Below are 20,745 nucleotides of genomic sequence, written 5' to 3' on the forward strand. Positions count from 1 at the left end.
TTCTTTTCTTTTCTTTTCTTTTCTTTTTTTCTAATTTAAGGCTCAGGAAGAAAAGTAATTGAGAATCCAATACTTTGGCACTTGGAAGAATCACACCAGCTTTCTGCTCTGTAACCCTTATGCAGAAGGAAACTGAGGCAGAGGGTCTCCCCCCACCACCTCTTCTTCCACATAATTTCATTGCTGGCTTTGGAGGAAGCCTGACCTGACAGAATGTATTTAATAACACAGATGGAACTTCTACAGCAATTCAAAGGTTAATATATATATTTCTTTTAGTCTGTGCTTATTGCTTTGCATTTTCTATTTAAGATAGGTGTCAGTTTTCCAGCCAGGATGCCTAAACCTGTCTTGGTGCTTTTATGTTGTCATATACTCATTAGACATTTAAATACAGTACACTTAATGTACGTCTGTCCAGAAAACTGCTAAGACAACTAGGAGATAAAGATTTAGAAATCCAATAAGAAAAATTATGCATCAGGAAGGTGCCATATTTCCTAAATTTTTAAGTTATTGTTTCCTCTGATGCTCATAAAGAGATACTTATCTAGTAAGAGAGTTGTGAACGGACATGCATCCTCAATGCATCTCTTTCCTATATATTATGAAGGTACAGAAGTCTAGATTTTTCTTAGACCTTGCTTTTTTTCGATATTAGCTATTGCTAGTCATTTCTTCCAACTGTCTTGTGTGGGATTTGTGTAGCATTATGCATGACTTAATTAATCCATAAAGAGAGCTACAGAGGGAGAGCCTGTATGAACTTACCCCCTACACATGCTTTTATACACTGAGATTACATTTATTCGTTTCCACATTTTGAAAAAATGAAATGACCCAGCAGCAAGCATGGACAATCTGTTAAAACATGATAATTAGGGAATCTTGATTGTGTTTATTGTATCTCCCAAATTGCAGGCTTAGAAACTCATGAAATACGAGTGGATGAATAAAATATCACTACTGCGATTATTTGTTGAGAATAACAAAATACAGTATAAATGGTGTTCCTGCAAGAACTTTGATTCTTACCTGGATTATACTGCCATTAGTCTAAACAGCCTGAGCAAAGGAATGTTTTTGGAATAGCAAAACTGATGCATGCCATTGCTGCTGCAACAACCCTTACTCAGTTGGAGTCATGGTACCACAGACACAAATCACCTCACCAAGCTTGGCACAGGTTATCCCTTCTAAAGAGGACATACATCCTCTGCAATCACTAGTATGAACATAAGTCCTGGTTTAGAGAAGTATTTGAAATGAAACTCTAAATGATCTTTGATCTTGTCAGCCCCATATTGCTGTTCGCTCACTCACACCCAGTGGGATGGGGGAGAGAGTCATAAGGGTAAAAGTGAAAACACTCATGTATTGAGATAAAGACAGTTTAATAGATAAAGCAAAAGCTGCACATGCAAGCCAAGAAAAACAAGAAGTTCATTTACCCCTTTCCTATTTGCAGGCAGGTGTTCAGTCATCCTCAGGAGAGCAGAGCACCATCACTCCAAACGTTGCCACTCCAAACATTCCCCCTTTCCTTCTTCTCCTCCCCTGCCCTCCAGCTTTGTATGCTGAGCATGAGGCCATATGGTCTGGAATATCTGGGGTCAGGTGTCCTGGCTATCTCACAACTTCCTGTGCACCCTCAGTGTCCTTGCTGGTGAGGTGGGATGAGGCTCAGAAATGCCCTCTACTCTGTATGAGCACTGCTCAGCAATAGCTAACACATTCCTGTCTTACATACACTGTTTTCAGGACAAATTCAAAACAGCCTCACACCACCTACTATGAAGAAAATTAGTTCTATCCCAGCCAAAACCAGTGCAGATCTGTATGAAGTATCTACTTGGATCAGACCACAGATGCACTACACAGTCACATGCAGACAAGCAGGAAACACTAAAGCTCCATGATGCACTCAAAAGTGTCATCAGTCAGCAAGGCTGATAATTGCACCTCCATGAACGGAGGTAAAATGCTTACTGACAAAGCATCCATTATGCACTGATGGTGGGAACATTTCTACAGCCACCTTAACCATAAATCTATCAGCATAGAGAATTCTTTTGCTTATGTGAAATAAGAGTTAATGTAAAACAACCATCTTCCTACCCATCAAGAGGTTTGAAAAAGCTTGATGGTACTGTAAAATGGTTGATCATGCCAGAAGGAAAGCCAGATAAGATCTATAACTATGGACACAATGTAACAGCTGACCACCTAACCTTTCCTCTCTGCAATAATTTCAAAAAAGAAAATAAAACAATGGGAAAAAAAGTCTATGCTGTTGGTATCTATTAAAATTAACTGCTAAAGCATTTGAGACAATATATCTTCTGGCTAAAGAAATGGTAAAATGATATGGCAAACCTCAGTTCACCTCTCATATTGTTCATATGTTTTCTTTCTCTGAGTTTAGGCAAATTGTTTAGGTGAATATCCACAAAGTTATTTAATTAAAGAAATCCCTTTTGATTAGACTCAAGATGTCCATCTCTCTTTGTGAGATTGACTTTCTCAAACTTCACAACCTATCTAGACACTTTGGAAATAAAAGTAATTCTTCCTTCTTCCTTTGGTCTTTTTTAGTTAGTGTAGGAAATACTTGGTAACATCAAAAAGGGGGTTAGGAGGGAGATTACAAATAAACAGATTACAAACCTCGAACTATCAAGGAGTTTAATTCTCAATCTGTCCATCCTACAAGTCAGAAGACTTTCAACAGATTAAACAAGTCCCACGTGTGCAGCTACAGAACCCCCTTGACAAGGGTAACATCTGGAATCCACGCCAGGTAACTCTCATGGGGGGAAAAAAAAATAAATCAGTGTTTCTACCTGATGGAGTCTTAACATGATCCAAACCAGTTACTCCTTTATCTCCCTTTCTGTAAGATTCAGTAAGCTATATAAACTGTCCTGGTTTAACCTCTGTCGGCAACTAAGCACCGTACAGCTCCTCACTCACTCTCCCTGCCAGCAGGATGGGGTCAAGAGAATTAGAAGAATAAAAGTGAAAAAAAAAGTGGGTTCAGAAAGAACAATTTTTGAACAGTAATTCAACAGTAATGGAAATATTTGTTATTGTTGTTGCATTATTATTGTTATATTATTATTATTATTATCAACAACAAAACAACAACATTGTAATGAAAAGTAAAATAATAAACCTCTAGAAAGACAAGTGACGCAAATGAAAATAATTGCTCACCATCAATAAATTGATGTCCAGCCAGTCCCCAAGAAGCAGTCCCATGGCCAACCTTCCCCCTAGTTTATTGCTGAACATGACTCTGCATGTTATGGAATGTGCCTTTGGTCAGCTGGGGTCAGCTGTCCTGGCTATGCCCTCTCCCCAATCCTTATGCACCCCCACCTTTTTGCTGGTGGGGTGGTGTGAGAAGCAGAAAAGGCCTTTAGTCTGTGTTAAGACTGCTCAGCAATAAATAAAATATTCCTGTATTATCAATACTGTTTCCAGCACAAATCCAAAACACAAACCCATACCAGCTCCTATGAAGACAACTAACTCTGTCCCAGTCAAAACTGGTACAGAAACCTAGGGTGGGTCTCTGGCTATATGGATTAAATCCTCACAAAGATGAAAATCTGAATCTCAGTTCACCTACTTCAGAGGTTGTTCATATGAAATTGCTGAAGTTGGAGAACAGGCACCAAATCACCTAAGTCAACTCCGAATATTCTGCAGTTTAGTGATGAGAGCACTGATTAAATGTGAGAAATATGTGCAGAGAGTGCACAAATGGAAGCTGAATCTTGGTATTTCTGGAAGATATGTCATCATATGGATGAAAACTGTACTGTGTGAGCTACTAAACAACAAGTAGATGACAGCATTTCTCCTGTAGTAAGGTGACTTTAGCTCTCCTTTTGTTAAATTCTATTACAAAAGCCCCCAAATCTTAGTATTTCATGTCAAATATTTTGCTTGATATGAAGTTACTAATTATTCATCTTAGTAAGAATAATATGAGTTTGATTAAGGCTATGATTTTTGGATCTGACTGCCAAATCCACTCTCTCTCTCTATTCAATCATTCTCTGCAGAGCTGTGTTTTCTCTGTTGAGTTACAAGATCAATTCTCATGTCAGTTGTGCCTACAGATATCAGGAGTGATACCAATATGAATCTGGACTTCTCTATTGAGTTTTTACTGGCATTAAACTAAAGTGAGATGAGCATGATGTCCCCCATCTTTAAGTATGACTGCCCTTGTAAGCACATTCACAGCGAGGTTGCCACAAAGATATATTACAGCTCAAAAAAACGTGATATGCTCTATCAATACCCAGTAAACATACTTATGAAGTGCCTAACATCAGAGAGGAGTCTACTTATGTTTGGCATTTCTAAGCCTTACAATAACAAAAGTATTATAGTTTCACAGATATTCTTTAATAACTGCCTTTTTAGCATACAAGAAAAGTGATTATTTCAGAGGGTTTGGTAACATAATAAAAATCAAATGTTACATAATACCAAAAAAAAAAAAAAGAAAGTAGCAGTACAATGCTCAGGCTTACTGAAAAACTGATGAAAGGAGCAATATAAAAGTATTCTATGTGAATGAAAAAAACTGGTTCCGTATGCAACTACTTACACATATTGTGTTACATTTTTCATCATTAGCAATACTTTTAGGAGATCATTTATGACTTAAATATAAGCCTCTGAGCCACCATCCTCTACCTGGGAAATTATCATCTCTAACTCACAAATATGCGTAAGAATATCAGGGAGATAATTGGAAAAACAACAAAAAAAAAGGAAAAAAAAAGCACTGAAACTTTAATTATAAAAATGGAAATACAAGTCTCCATGGTTCACTGAACTCTTGAAAGTTAACTCAGGTAAAATGAAATTTTTGCTCCGGGTTAATAATTAATGTTTATTTTGGTGAGATTCAAATCCAAGCCAGTACTATTCTGTAAATATATAATGCAGCTGTACTGTGTAATCATTAGCTAAAAAAGAAGAAACAAAACATTTCAAAATAGAAAAAAAGTTTCCTTTACAAAGATGGTCAGATGATGAAGTGTCATCAATTTTATATTTATTCTGTTTTGTGTCATGTTTGTCTCAGAAAAGTACTATGGTTAATCCATACCTACTTTGTCAATGATCTAGAATCTTTATTTTTGATAAATCACAAACATTTTCATTTCTGCTAGGAATCTGTCAATGTCAGTGCTAAAGCATGGACAACTAGGAAACCATCCTTCATTCTACTGTCCTTCTATGCTTTTTGAATAAATATATGAAATGGGGGAAAGAAGAGAAAGGCAAATAAATCAAAACATTTCAACACATTAGCAATATATGTAAGGGAAGAATTGACAAATCTCAGGCTGCAGCTCATATATATTTATAATTTTGTACATAATATGAGACACTGAAATAAATATGAGAACATTTTAATGTTTTCTGCAACATATTATTTTGTTGCTCCTTAGTATATTTCTGTTTTTCCCAGCCTGTCAAGAATTCTATCAATTACTTCAGATTGCAAACATACTTTATTTAAGACTTCATTATTAAAAGATTTTCTACTATTGGTCAGACTCTGATTATAATAAATTTGAAACAATTTATTATAGTTTCTTGTGTTAGAAGGACTATATAAATATACTACATTATAAAACTAACTCAAAGATAGGTATTTTGAAGTGAGTTCTTGCAGGCATTTGCTTGTGTATTATAGATATAATGATCCAATTATTGCCTAATATAAACTTAGTGTATAACCTTTGACACTTAAAATTGAAAATATAGGTATCCAATTGCCAATTATTGCAATTTCAATAACATAGATTTAAATGTCTCTGTCTTCCTCCACATAGTATTAAGAAGTAATAATTCCTAATATTCCTTTCCATATTAGACTATGGAAATCTGTAGTCCAACTTTCAGACTTTCAGTCTTCTGAAAGGTTAATAGATTCGTTCTAACAGTACTGACTTACGTAATTTCAAAGGATAATACCCTCCTCAGGAAAGAAATGGTAGACAGCAGTTTTGACCAACAGGTTTATAGCCATTAATCTTGTGAATTTTAACAGGTAGGCCCAGAGACAACAAGCGTGAGATAACCCATCGATTTTCTTAACTGTGAGAACATCAGCTCAGGCCTTACTCCATCCTGGGCTTACTCCAATGCTCAATAATAAATAACTCCTATGCTTAGTAATTTATCTCTTTTCACAACTCATTTTGACTTGTTCTAACCCTACCTATATTTGCTGGTAGAACCAACGATTGTAATGAGCCTATGACTCTTTTCTGGTCATTGATGGACTAAAAAAAAATAATTTCTTCATGACTTTTAAAATGTCAGAAATAGTAACTCTAGTAACTCTAGGGCTTCTATGTAGATGCTTTAAAACAGTCTTCTTTGTTTTGCCCACCATTACTGCACAGGGATATAAGGTCATCGGAGTAACAGAGGCAAGATATAGTCAGACTGGCATCAGCTATTCTAACTGGTGCATACAGCCAAAGTAATCCTCATTTGTATTTTTGTTCAGAATCAGATCTGTTTCATGAAAACTCAACAAATATCAGGCCTGTATGTGAATAACTAGTCTCTCATCAAAAAACCTTTCACTCAAGTAAAATCCTCTGCTCTCAAGTCTACATGGGAGTGCTCCCAGCCCAAGTCAGTGATTAAACTTGATGTTAAAAGAAACCAGGAGACATTTTGTATACAGTTTCTAAAAAAGATTAAACAATATTCCTGCCTCACTTTCATCATTATAAATCCTCATGTCTCTTGTGTGCAATTGTTCATTTCCCAAATTCAAGGGTAATGAATTGAGTAATTTTATAACAGATGCCTGCTGTGAATTTCAGCAATTATGGCCCAGCACAGACAATAGATGAGGTGGTGCAGGAGGAAATAAAGGGCTCATTTCAGTGATACTTACTACTGAAGCCCTATTTGTCTTGTCTAGAGAAATAAATGTAAATCTTATTGGTGAAAATAATTTTCCTTTTAGATTCTTTTGTACCCTTCTAAATTTTAAATTAAAAGGACAAGAAGAAAATCTATTAGAAAAGAGTCTGGTCTTGTCATCTGTATAACACTCACACCCAGCAACATCAATTATTGGAGGTTTCCTCTCACTGATCCCTTTTTCCCATGTGGTACACAAGTGGGTCTTTGTTAACTAGTGTGAATATATTTCCATAATTTCATTCACTAATGTATCTGTTTTAATTTAATAAAGTTTGTCTCTGTTCTGTTGTTCATGCACGTATGTCCCTTCTCCTAGCATTACAGAAAATACAGGAAATAGACAAATTTAAATGAAAAATCTCATCAATTCTTTAATTGTAAATAAGTCTATTTACAATTTCAAAAGCACTTTTATTTCTTAATAAAGATTTCTAGCCATTTTCAGAGTCATAAGCCATTTTCAGTTAGCACTGATTTAACTTATAATTGCAACCATATCATCTTACTATGCTTCACCCTTAACACCCTGCTTTGAATTGCTTCAATAGTTAGATAAAAAAGTATTAATAAAAAAACCCACATATTTTCAGAAACTATTAAAGTCATTATCTTCATAAAAGGTAGTGGTTTGTTTTTCTTTTGTGTTTGCAATTTAAGTGAAGTTTTACCTTTATTTTTGTCTGAACTCCTTCTACACTACAGTAAAAATGTAATTGTGTGGTGGAAAGGTGGTTTATGATTTATATAACTTACCTCAAGACATGTAATGAGCAGCTTGTTTATTGCATATGTTGCATATGTGTTTTTTTTAATAATAAACATAAATTTGTCCAGTTATTGCAGTCTGCAAAACTGTGGTTTAGATAAGAAATCAATAATGTCTTTTTAAGGTTAAGCTCAGTGAAACAAAGTGCTGAAATAGTCTCTGATGAAATTGCACCTCAGGTGAACTCACAAAGAGCAGCATTATGGCAAGAGGATAATGTCATACGTGCAGTATTATAGATTGCAGCCAATCAATCAGATATATTGTGATTGCTAAGGGCAAAGTCCTATTGTACTAAAAAAATATTTTCAGGTCTCAAGGCAGAAAGATTGACACATTTAATCTGGAGCAACCTAAATCAAATACTTCCCTAAAACTGGTGAATTAACCTTACTAGAGGACACAGCCCAGAGATACACATATGTTGTCCAGGTAGAAACAGAGTACTGGGCCAAAAACTAAGCTGGAAGGAAGGCTAATACTCTGCACCGAAAAACCACAAAGGGAGCTATTGCTTTGATGGAAATAAACATGTATTTCTCTCGATGTAACTTCTGATGTGGGGTAAAGTGTGACCCCCTCTGTGGTTTCTCTAATCACAGAATCACAGAAACACAGAATAGTTGAGGTTTGATGGGACTTCTGGAGTTCATCCAGTCCAACCCTCCAGCTTAATCAGGGTCAGCTACAGCAAGTAGCTGTATCTACATGGACAAAACCATGTCTAGACAGGTTTTTTTTCCACAGACAGAGACTCCACAACCTCTCTGGGCAACCTGTTCCAGGGGCCTGGCCATTCCGCAAGTTTTTGATCCACCTCTCTATCCACTTAATTAATCAGTGCTTGACCAGTTTCTCTATGAGATTGTTTTGCAGCCGGTATGAAAAGCTGTTTTAAAGTCAAAGTAAACAACATCCACTACTCTTCCCTCATCCACCAAGCTAGTTGCCTCATTATAGAGGGCTAACAGGTTAATTAAGCATGATTTCATGTTTGTAAATTCATACTGACTACTCTCAGCTACTTTTTTGTCCACCATGTTTTTGGAAATGGTTTCCAGGGCTTTATTACTTTCTCAAGGACTTAAGTGAAGCTGACTAGCCTGTAGTTCCCCAGAACTTCCTACATGCCCTTCTTGAAGATACAGGTGACGTTTGCTGTTTTTAAGTCCTCAGGAACATCTCATGATGGTCATGACCTTTCAAAGACACCTGAGAGTGACCTTGCAATGACAACAGCCAACTCCCGCATCATCCATGGATGTAACACTTCAGGCCCTATGCACATGTGTATGTCCCTATTGCTAAAGTGCTCCCAGCCTGGTCCTCATTCGCTGAGAGCAAGTCTTCCTTGCTCTATTCGTTAGCAGCAGGTACTTCTTATTTTCCTGGAATTTCAAAGCCTCATCCACAAGCACTAGGACCAAGTCTCTTCACAGAGATAGCTTTTGTTGTTTATGTTAAGCTAGTAAGTGAACCAAAATAAACCCTCTCATTTGTCAAACCCTCTTCCTTCTAGGAAAGGAGTCTTCGAAAGGCCCAGGGACTTTTAGAGATTACAGTTAATTTTTCAATTAAATTCTTAATTTCTCCTTTATAAATGAATTAGCCTCTTTTTATTATTATTAGTTATTACAGTTGTTAACATGGGACCTCATGCTCCATATTCTCTGCTCCTAAATAAAGTATTTTGATTTTTCAGAGGCAGTATAGACTTCAAACGCCTGCTGAAATCCTTAGAATGCTTTCAGGGAACAAGATATGCTCTGTACTCTTAAGATTTACAAACAAATAACAGTAAACATGCAGATACCTAACATATATTAAATACACTAAATAAATGCTATTTGGAAGGCAGAATTTTAATGTAATGGATAAAAAGATTAGCTCACCCGTGACATCTAAAATATTTATATGAAAAATACTTTTTTTCATACAAAGACCTAAATTTAATGGTTTGTGGCCACATTTTATTGTAAACATAATAAAAAAAAAGTTTCTAATGAACAAACTCTGTTTAGTGACAGAATTGTTACCTGGAAAATCTTCATATGTAAGTCAAGAAAGCTCAGTTTGCATAGTGAGTTTTAAAAAATATATCTGTAAATTAATTCATTTATATCTTTAATATTCTTTAAAAATTTACTCAGCTTCCTACATTTCTCTAGCAGAGATGGTAAAATTATTTCTCGTTTTTTATTACATAATTCAGAAATAAAAAGTGAACAATTATTTTGCTATAAAATCAAGCATTTGCTTTGCTGGGTTTAGAAGGTGTTAAAAGCAACTGATGATATGAAAGACGGTAAAATCTTATTGCTTAGAAAAATTCCAACTGAACTGCTTTTATGACTTTACCTCATTTTAGATAAAATTTTCTCTGGTGTTATAGCTTTTGAAATTTCTGGGAGGGTTTTATCCCCAGGAAGGGTCTTATTTTAATTTCCAAAAGAGCTAAAACAATTCTTTGTTTTAACTACTTTTGATACACATACACATTTTTTATGGTTTGTGGCACTAAAGAGCATTAAAACCCAAACCCTGCAACTTGGAAACTGAATAAAGTTTTACTTTTTAGATAATGTCAGCCATTATTGGCTTTAGTACTCCTTTGGATTTGCAGATAGAGCATAATGCAGAAAATGCATGTGAGCAACTAGGATTTTTAATTGCTTCATGTGGTGCTTTGAAAAAACCTTTTCTTTGGGGTAGTAATGGTTTGCCCCACTGATAATACTGGTCCAATCAATAGTCCACGTGTGCCCTATGGAAATTACATACCCACAGAAACGGAAGAGAAGGTGGTGAAGTAGTTTTAGAAGGTAGGTAGCCATGATCTGAGCCACGAGGAGGCAGGGGGCCAGTGAGCCCCCTCTGGGGGCCAAGGGCCCTCAGCCCCCAGCTGAGGCTATGGGAGACCTGGTGTAGTGTCAAAGCTGGACCGGGTCCTGTAATCAAGAGCTGGAGGAGTTTCCTTACTGTTAGCAGCAGCAGAAGACATTGAAAGCGGCAGCGGAGCAGCCCTGAACAGAGACAGCGATGGCTGAAAGCCAAAAGATAGCCAGTAGCAGCAAGATAATGTGAAGCCGGCTAAGAGACGCAGAGATGTTCCTGCTTGAGGGAGAGCTGGCAACAAAACAGAGGAAAACTCAACAGAGCTGGTTTGGGGTAAGACTGTATCATTTCCCAAAACTCAGAGACCTATTGAAGAGGAGGGGTGGACTTCCAAACCTCTAGGGAGTCCCAAAATGCAGCAGCAGCTAGAGTGAGACAGAGGAGCCGAGAAACCCGGAGTCATCCTGAGAGCTGAGCCAGGATGGAACACGGGGGAGGTGGCCGTGCCCTCTGCTGCTGCTGCTGCTGCTTCTATCATGCTGGGAAGCTGAGACAGAGCAAAAGAGCTTTGGTAAGACTGAACTGAAAGCTGCCTTCAACGTTCTACCCCAAGAGGAGTGAAGATCTACAAGGAAATCCCCCGAAGGCTCGGGCTCGGGGTTGGAATTTCCACAAAGTAAGAACCAAAATCCTGACTGCCATACTTCAATCTGCTGCCTCAGGAAAATGAAGGACACTAACCAGTGCCACAAAAAACTGAAATGAAGGAACTGTGGCCTGTGCAGTGACAGAAAGACTTTTCTCTTTCCTTCTTGGACTTTTATTGAAGGAAAAGAGGAATTTAATTCAATGTAAATATATATATATATATATGTGTGTGTGTATAAATAAACCCTTGTAAATATTTTCCCCTTCCCCCAATAGCGAACGGTTGTGTTTTGTCTGAAAACTCTCCATATGAAGTGAAAAAGATATCAAGTCCATACCATCACTAAACCCTCTCACAGGGACAAATTGTGGGAGGGGGGCTTGAACTTAGAAATTGGATCCTTGAGAGTTTCAAACCACCACACTTCACTAGCTGCAACTCTGTACCTCAGCATCTGCTAAACTGTCAGATGTGTCTCCACTTATTTACCTGCTAGCTTCATTCAGACACAAAGACAAAATTTCAGGTAAAGACCAAAGGAAGAGGGAGACAAGACAGGAGTCTAGCAGACACACCTGTCACCTGATGTGTGTGAAACAAAATCCTTGTTGAGCACTTCAAAACCTGGACTGGCACTAAGATAAACAATCTGAGATTTTGGTAAACAATTTGATATTTTGATAGTGCTGGGAAAGGGGGCTATCCCTGTATGTATGAGTATATATCATGGAGTTTCTGCTAAACTTATTTGAGTAATAATGGAAAGTACAGAAACAAATCTATTGCCACCAAAGGAATGAAAAACAAGGTTCCAAGATTCAGTGTTGCCATTTGCACAGAATAAACAATTAATTCTGTAGGATACAAAACCCCCAAATACAGAAAGTACTATACCTTCTAAAGGCTCTTCCCAGCTCAGTAAAAAAAGCTGTACTTCTCTGTTACCTGTGTTAGCCATCATTATGGTATTCAAGCATCACTAATTATAATTAAATATTTAGCTAGTTAGCATCTAGGGCAATAGTTGGCAGCCTGGTGGGGCAGCGGTTCCTGTGAGCAACAGACAATCAGAGCAGAAAGAATTGTTGTGATTGTTTCTTAATAAGGTGGCTAAAATGGATCTCAGCTAACCAATGAAAAAGACTTAGTCTTTGTTCAGAAATAAGCTGAATAATAGTTATGCAAATAAGAACTTTCAGCCATCTTACAGAGACTTTAATATTTTACTATTAATGAGAAATAACAATAGCACTGTTATGTAAGAAAACCGGCAGATGAGGTGCAGGGAATTGCTAATTGCCCCGTAAATACACAGATGAGTGTCAGCAACTGTGCAGCATCCCAGTTGTCGTATTGGCTCAAGTTATAAAAATTAAGAATAAAATACTGTGCCAGCACTCCAGCATGTCAACACATCGATTAACTCACTCCTTTGCTGCTTCCTTACTAATTGCCTTCCCTATCTCTCTCTCTTCACTGCTGTTTTTTCTCTTAGCATATTTTAGAACTGGTATTTAGAAGAGGGAAAAGGAAAAAGAGATGAGATCGGACTGTTTTTCTTGTTAGAATGCAAACACATTTTAACACAAGACATTAAATTTTGTAGTTAGGCACATAAATTAAAGAAGTCTGCTTCAAAGGTTATGTGTGCAAAGTACTTTGAAAAATTATATCAAGTTTTTAGATACATATTGGCATAGGGTACAATATATCTTTTCATAATCAGTTTGTATTGGAAGTTGGATTATATGCCATGTTAAAACTCAGAGTTCACTTGTGTGAGTAATGGAAACATCTACAGCATCTTTCATGCTTTAGTTCACATTTTTCATATGTTTGAAGAACACTATTTTTTTCAAGTATTTGCAGCAAAACTAAGACTTTTTAAAATTGACTTTCAGAGCTGATGTCCCTTTCAGCCTAAGGGAGGTAGCAAAGTTTGACGTCCCAGACATCCCTTTTGGTCTGCAAAGATTAAACATTCCACTTCCCAAAGAAAAAAACAAAAGTTTATTTTTCTCAGAGCAAAGCCAAAGCCAAGTAGTACAAATTCACCTAACAAGCTATTATTGATTTCTTTTTCTCCTAGGAAATCAAGGTAAAACCCTCAGGTCCCTAATTATCTCTAATTTATTTCGAAAATAAAATGATCTTCAGTCATTAATATGATACAAGCTCCCCACTAATTAAGAAAAAGCTTTCATGACAACTATATTTGCTTTGGTTTTCAGGCCAGGAAATTCAGGACAATATATTCCCCTTTATTTTGTGTTCTTTCTATGTGTATATGTATACATAAATAATAACATACAGAGATTTTATATGTATATATTATATATACATATATATTTGTGTATATACCTAAGAAAAATGAAATTGTTTTCCTTACTGGCATGCCTAAGAGTGGTAAATTCTCAGAAAAACACCAAATATGTTTGTTGCTGAATAACATAAATTAATCTTCCCAGTAAAGTGTAAAAATCCTTTCCACTCCTAGTTTATGAACAGAGAAAGCATTTCTGAAGGATGCTGGGAATATTATGACTTCCTCAGGTATTTTAAGGTGCAATTTCCCTTCCCATACCATGGTCTCCATGGAAAAAATTTGCAGTTTGCCAGCAAAGAAAAAAGAAACAAATAGCCACTTGGTACATATTCCTCTTTCCACAAAGTGCAGTGCTCCAGTGCTTAGATGTGAAAATAAGAAAATTAAATGTATTCTTTCACTGAAAAAAAAAAATCAAACCTGAAAATAATGCATTATTCCAAAGAGTATAATCTCCCCATACAAAACTCACATGCACTTTCTATTATTTTGACTGTGTGCCAGTGACATTTATTTTTTAGATTTAAAGCCCTTGTTGTAGCAATTTTACGTTCCACACTTCATTTTTAAATTTTCTCTTGTCAAAAGTAGAACTATAGATTTAATTTTGACACAGAAAAGAAATAAAATGAATCCTAGTGTGACCAAGAAGCTTCTTGAGGTTACAGAGGGTGGTGCAAGAGGAATAACGTGATGAAAATTTAAGACTAAATGGATAAATTGCAAACCCAATAGATGCTAGTACAAATTTTGAATTTTTGAAAAATAAGTTATTAATGGATGAAATAGTCCTTGCTTATCAAATTCTTACTGCAGTACTTAAAAAGTACAGCACAACTAGAAAGGCCATAAAATGAGAAATTCCAAAAGCAAACATTATGAAAGCAGAAAAGACAAATAGCAACTTGAAACGACCAGTCTTTTAACAGTCTCCCGTGATATTTTCTCTTCTGATACTGTTTAGTAGTATTGTAGTGATAAATACAATTTAAATATTGACCACTTCCAAAGACAAGTTTGACATATCTCCTAAATTTTACAAAAACAAAATCTGTCTTTCAACACTCAAGTAGTGATTTAGCATTCAGTAGTGATGTGGTAGTGAATATTTTGTTAGCCATATGGATGTGTTAGATAGCTGCTGCTACGTTCCAGGAACTGAAGTCATGCAGTTCCTGCAAACAGGAGCTGGCCAGAAAGCCCAAGACCTGTAACAAGTTGATGTACCTCCCGAAGTCAGAAACTTTCTGACTGTAAAAAAATCTCAGCCCTGACACCAGCCCATCAGCAGCTATGGTGATGCCAGGTTGGATTTCAGAAGATGGTTATTCCCAGGGAAATTTTAGCAGTCTAATAGCTGCTTTGATTTCTGGTCACAACAGAGAAGCTTAAGGCTAACCACTGTGGTGGACCTTCACTCAACGCAATGCAAGTCCTCTTACATGAAAAATTTAATCACAAACCCCAGGATTTCAGGGCAGGCAAGAATGTACCTCCCATATGATACTACATCCTATTGATAGTGTGGAGTGGAGAGCTATGTCTGTACTGTAGAATTCTGGAACTCACTGGAAGAGTTATTCTGATAGGTCTTCACAGGAAATTCCCCAAATGAAAATTAAAACATTCTTCCTTTTTAGTTTGCAGGAAATAGAATCAAAGTAAGAGAAGAGGAATGCATAGACTAGAAAAATAATGGAATTAGATTTAGGTTAGGATTATATGAAGTAGGAAACTTTGTAAAGTGGAAAACTCTTTCTTTTTAAACTTTTAGGTCTGAACAGTCCTTCAGTTTTTTGATGAAAGGCAAATATGACAGAAAATTTATGTGAAAAACTTCCTATCAGAAGTGGTACTGTTAGTTAAACTAAGTTAGAAAAGAAAAACTATTTTAGAAACAAAATGAGGAAATATTTCTTAAAACATATTTACATTTCAGAGTTTTTCAAAATAGATTTTTTCAGACATAAAATACGATTCAAATTAAAACATTTTGGAATTAAAATAGTCATAAGGAAAAAATGTCTATTATCCTCAAAACTAAAAAAGTAAAAAAACCCAACAAAACAAAACTTTTTCACTAATATAACAGTTTGAAATGTTGTCTTTTCTTTGTAAATTCTGCATTATTCCTAACTAAAAAAAGCAAACAAACAACAACAGATTCCTTCTCCTTTAGAATTATCAGCTTTTTAGAGTAATCCTAATTTAAAATTAAGAACAATTGTAAACCAAGATTTGTTTAAAAAAGGTGTTTCAAACAGGAAAGATATAAAACCCCTAATTTTAATACAATAGAGCATTCTAGGGTAAGATCTCTTGTAACTCATGGGCAATGGCCTTATGAGTTGGAGACTCCAGAAACTGGGCAACTACATGCACAAAAGGTTCAACCACAGAAAGAGTTATTCAAAGGAGGCCACAGCACTCCTGGAACCCAGCAGGAAGAGCAAGGACTTGGAAGGAAAGATTTTGAAGGCAAGCTTTACCTATATTCACATGATTGAACATCAAACAGAGCAGCTCTAAATATTACTCTCCATAAAATGACAGTTTAATTCTATAAAATCAACATAATTTTCATCTATTAAATGCTAAGTTGTGACATGAAACACTTATTTGCATGAATTTCCATCCTTCTGTCAACACAAAGTTTCCTGGCAAACCTTTATGCTCACACCTGCTCTATCTCTCAAGGCTAGCAAACCAACCTCCATGGGGCCCATAAGGCTGGCTTTGCTTTTTCCCCCCACTTTTGTCACTTGTGTTCTCCTCTCATCTTTCCCCATAACATACAGTAACAGCAGTTCCTTGCTTTGGGTCAAAGGCCACCAATTAAGATTTCTGTCTTACCAAATCATTGCCCCTCAAATTCTGGTGTTTTTAATTTAAGAAAGGGAAACAATAAAGATAATTAGGTTAAACAGATTACACTTCATTCTGTATCAAAAAAAAAATGAAAAATGCTTAACAGAATTTAGTTTTTATTGTATTTGACTTTGGGGGTTGTTTATTTTTAAAATACGTTATCCATATTGTGTCCCACAGGGCTCTGTCTTAGGACCAGTGCTCTTTAATATCTTCATCAATGATGTAGACAGCAAGATTGAATGCACCCAGCAAGTTTGCAGATGACACCAAGCTGAGTGGTGTGGCTGACACACCTGAAGGACAGGATGCCATCCAAAGGGACCTGGACAAACTTGAGAAGTGGGCCCACAGGAAACTCATGAGGTTCAACAAGGCCGAGTGCAAGGTGCTGCACCTGGGTCAGAGCAACCACCATTATCAATATAGGCTGGAAGGTGAAGGGATTGAGAACAGCCAAGAAGGACTTGGAGATGCTGATGGATCAGCAGCTGGACATGAGCAGGCAATGTGCACTTGCAGCCCAGAAAGCCAATTGTGTCCTGGGCTGCATCAAAAGCAGCATGGCCAGCAGGTTGAGGGAGGTGATTCTGTCCCTCTTACTCTGCTTTTGTGAGACCCCACTTGGAGTACTGCATCCAGCTCTGGGGCCCTCAACACTAGGAGGGCACTGATCTGCCGGAGCAAGTTCAGAGCAGGGCCATGAAGATGACCAGAGGGCTGAAACTTCTCTCTTATGAAGCCAGGCTGAGAGAGTTGGGATTGTTCAGCCTGGAGAAGAGAAGGTTCTGGAGCAACCTTATTAGTAGCCTTCCAGTACTTACAGGAACCTTATAGGAAAGATCTAGAGAAACTTTTTACGTGGGCAGATAGTGATAGGAGAGGGGAGAATGGTTCTAAAGTAAAAGAGGGGAGATTTAGATTGGATGTTAGGAAGAATTATTCACTCAAAGTGTAGTGAGGAACAGGTTGCCCAGAGAAGTGATGGATGCCCCATCCCTGGAAGTGTTCAAGGCTGGGTTGGACAGGGCCCTGGGCAATCTGGTCTAGTGGAAGGTATCCCTGCACATAGCAGAGCAGTTGGAACTAGATGATTTTTAGGGTCCTTTCCAACTCAAACCATTCTATGATTCTGTAGTTCTTTGAATAGTTTTGAAAGAAAAAGGGGAAGAAAAGAGATTTTGCTTCTAAATAACCAATTCAAATGTCTGAAGATATTTTCAAGTCTATTATGCATATTAATGTTAATTTTAATTGTTCTTTAGAATAAGGTGATACAGTCAAATTTTAAAGATTAACTGAGCTAGCAAATTGCTTTCCATTTCCACCAAGAGACAATCCACAAGTTCACAGATATCACTATATACCTATATTTTCCTTTTTATTCAACTATTTGCTTGTAGATATGGTATCTGTTAAGGGTCAGGTTGCCTATTTCAAGCTGAAAGATTTTACATTGGGATGGATAAAAGAGACTGTTGCAGAACATAGTACATGCACATAGTATAGGAATGATTTTAATCCGAAATTATTTTTCATTCCTGACAGACTTACATGACCAAATAATTTTGGTGGAGGGTTTTAATTTTTTTGGTTGGTTCGTTGTTTTTTTTTAAAAACAAAAAAAAAGTCACAAAAATAGTAACATCCCTGTAGGTATCTTCAGCATTTCAGGACTGTGTAAACTACAGGTTCCTAAGCAAGGTCTGCTCTTGCTCTGTTCAGATTCCAAAAACTGCAGCTTTACAGGATACTTGCACATCATCTTAATTCAGTAGAGAAAGACAGGATTTTTGAGCACTGTCTAGGATGAAAAGCATGATCACTTACCCTGAAGTTGCTTACACTCACTCATTCTGTTTGTAACAATAGAGCAGACTTGCCCTGTTGAATAGAAACAGCTTAAATAAGTTCTTTACTGTACTTCAGTTTCTCCAATAGAGTCTAAGGTTAAATCTGTTATTTGACATTTTTGTACCGACACTAAAAATTTTTTGCTATCTACATAAACATGCATGAAAATTATAGTAACTATTCATATCTTCAAGTACTCATACCTAAACATTTTACCAAATTAATATAAAATTATTATTGCTCTGTATTACTGGTGGTACAAGTCAGACAGGAAAGTATTATAAAGTAATTTCTTTACAGTGTTTCATCCATGTTTTATTTCATTCAGAGAGCATTCTTTAGCATCCCAGTGTGCCTACTGGGATTCTGAAAGCTTCTGTAAGATCATTTTACTACAAAAAAGACTCACTTGGATATAAACCACCTACCGCTAAGCTGACAGCAGGGTTTTCATCAGTCACTATTCTCTCTACCTCTATCTCCAACATTTTCAGAAGTGAAAATTCAGCTATGTAATCGTTTACATACATTGCATGAGAACAGTTACTATGTTGAGACTCCGTATGAGATAGTCAGCTGTTTCCCTTAGGAGGAGGGGTACTTGGGATTACCATATGTCACGCCAAAGAGCTGGTCTGAAAGGTCTGACCTTGTGCCGCTTTGTGATTCTGTGAGCAGAAGCCTGACAGGACACTTACTCATCACCATTAATAATCTGAGAAAGCTGGGCTCCTGGAGCACTGGCTTGGATGAAGAACAAGATTAAAGATGGTTACAGAGTTCCACATGAGTTATTAGCTATTAGCCTGATGTAAACATGACTAACGGATAGTGGAATTAGCTTGACTGAGCAGAAATCACCTGGAGATCTAAACACTTCCTCTTCCATCGTAAAATGTTTCGTAGAGGAGAAAGAAGGGTAAAGGAAGTCTTGCATATCACTTTGAGAGCCTGGATGGGTTATGACATTGCTTGAAACAGAATCCTCTCAAGGAGGCAGATGTGCTTTTTGCCTTTGCACAGACATTGTGGAGCTCAGAGGAAAATAAAATCAATGTGGGGAATGGGGCAAACCAATAGAAAATGTTTCTTTTGCTACTTTGTTCTGGTTTGCTGGTTTGTTCTCTTCTTTTTTTTTTTTTAGTAACATCATTTAACTCAATAAACGGTAATAAATTTTTGTGACTTGACACTTCATTGTTCACTAGGCACAAAGCAAACTGGGATCTTTCAAAGTAGCAGGATTTGAAAACACATTTTCTCCTGAGCAGTGATCAGACCTTAAAAATTAAAAAAAGATAAAAGATCTGGGATTCAGGTACACAGATAGACATCTAGACAAGCACCAAGGACAAGCAAGGCATTGTTACAGATTTTTATCAATGTAAATGACACAAAAATCTGCTTAGGTTTATTAACAAGCCTGGAAACATACAGTTGAAAAGTACAGCATTCACACAGTCTGGAACAATAACACCAAAAAAAAGAAAAAAAAAAAAGGTGTGGATGAGAAAGAATCACAGAATACATTGAGTTGGAACAGACCCACAAGGATCATTGAGTCCAACTCTTAGCCCTGCACAGGACAATCCCCAGGAGTCACACCATGTTAATGAGAGCATCAACCAGATATTTCTTGAACTCTGGCGGGCTTAATGTTGTGACCACTTCCCTGGGGAGCCAGTGTCCAACCACTCTTTGAGTGAAGAATCTCTTTCTAATACCCATCCTAAACCTCCCCTGACACAACTTCAGACCGTTTCCTCAGGTCCTGTCACTTGTCACCACTGAGAAGAGATCAGTGTCTTCCTCTCGGCTTCCCCTCACAAGGAAGTTGTAAACAGCAATGAGGTCTCCCCTCAGTCTCCTCTTCTCCAGGCTGAACAGACCAAGTGATCTCAACCACTCCTCATACGGCTCCCCTTCCAGACCCTTCATCATTCTCATGGTCCTCCTTTTTCCAATATCTTAATATCTTTCTTATATTGTGGTGCCCAAAACTGCACACAATATTCAAGGTGAGGCCGCACCAGTGCAGAGCAGAGCAGGACAATCACCTCCCTTGACTGCCTGGCAACGTTTTACCTGATGCTCCCCAGGACATGTTTGGCCCTTCTGGCAGCCAGGGTGCTGCATATTCAATTTGCTGTTAACCAGGTCCCTTTCCACAGCACTGCTTTCCAGCATCTCATTCCCCAGTCTGTATGTACATCCGGGATTACCCCATCCAAGGCGCAGAATCTGTCACTTTCCCTTTCAACTTCATATGGCTGTTGATTGACCAGTCCTCTAAGAAGAAGAATCACAGACTAAACTGTAACTCCACCCTCACCCCCCATTTTTTCTCAAAAAGAACAGAGAAAGGATGGTCAAACATCAGGAAAAAGAAGAACAGAAGAACTGGATGCTAATGAAAAATCTAAATTTCTGTTGCACCTACATGAGGCATGAAGTCAACAGCATATC

At 37.2% G+C, this 20,745-nt stretch overlaps 1 protein-coding gene across 5 annotated transcripts in view; it reads right to left on the reverse strand.

Annotated features, from left to right (window-relative positions):
- The window catches only part of CDH12 (cadherin 12), a 399,245-nt gene that overhangs the window by 167,408 nt on the left and 211,092 nt on the right, over window positions 1-20,745 (reverse strand). Inside the window, exon 5 of one of the 5 annotated variants that reach the window (XM_027681921.1) lies at window positions 18,256-18,309. The exons of the other annotated variants lie outside the window; for them this stretch is intronic. The gene's annotated coding sequence lies outside the window, so the exon portion shown is untranslated. The remainder of the gene's footprint in view (window positions 1-18,255; window positions 18,310-20,745) is intronic. 5 annotated transcript variants of the gene reach the window in all.

Source organism: Neopelma chrysocephalum, unplaced genomic scaffold (genome assembly GCF_003984885.1).
Source record: "Neopelma chrysocephalum unplaced genomic scaffold, ASM398488v2 Primary Assembly neopelma1_22b, whole genome shotgun sequence".
NCBI lineage: Eukaryota > Metazoa > Chordata > Aves > Passeriformes > Pipridae > Neopelma > Neopelma chrysocephalum.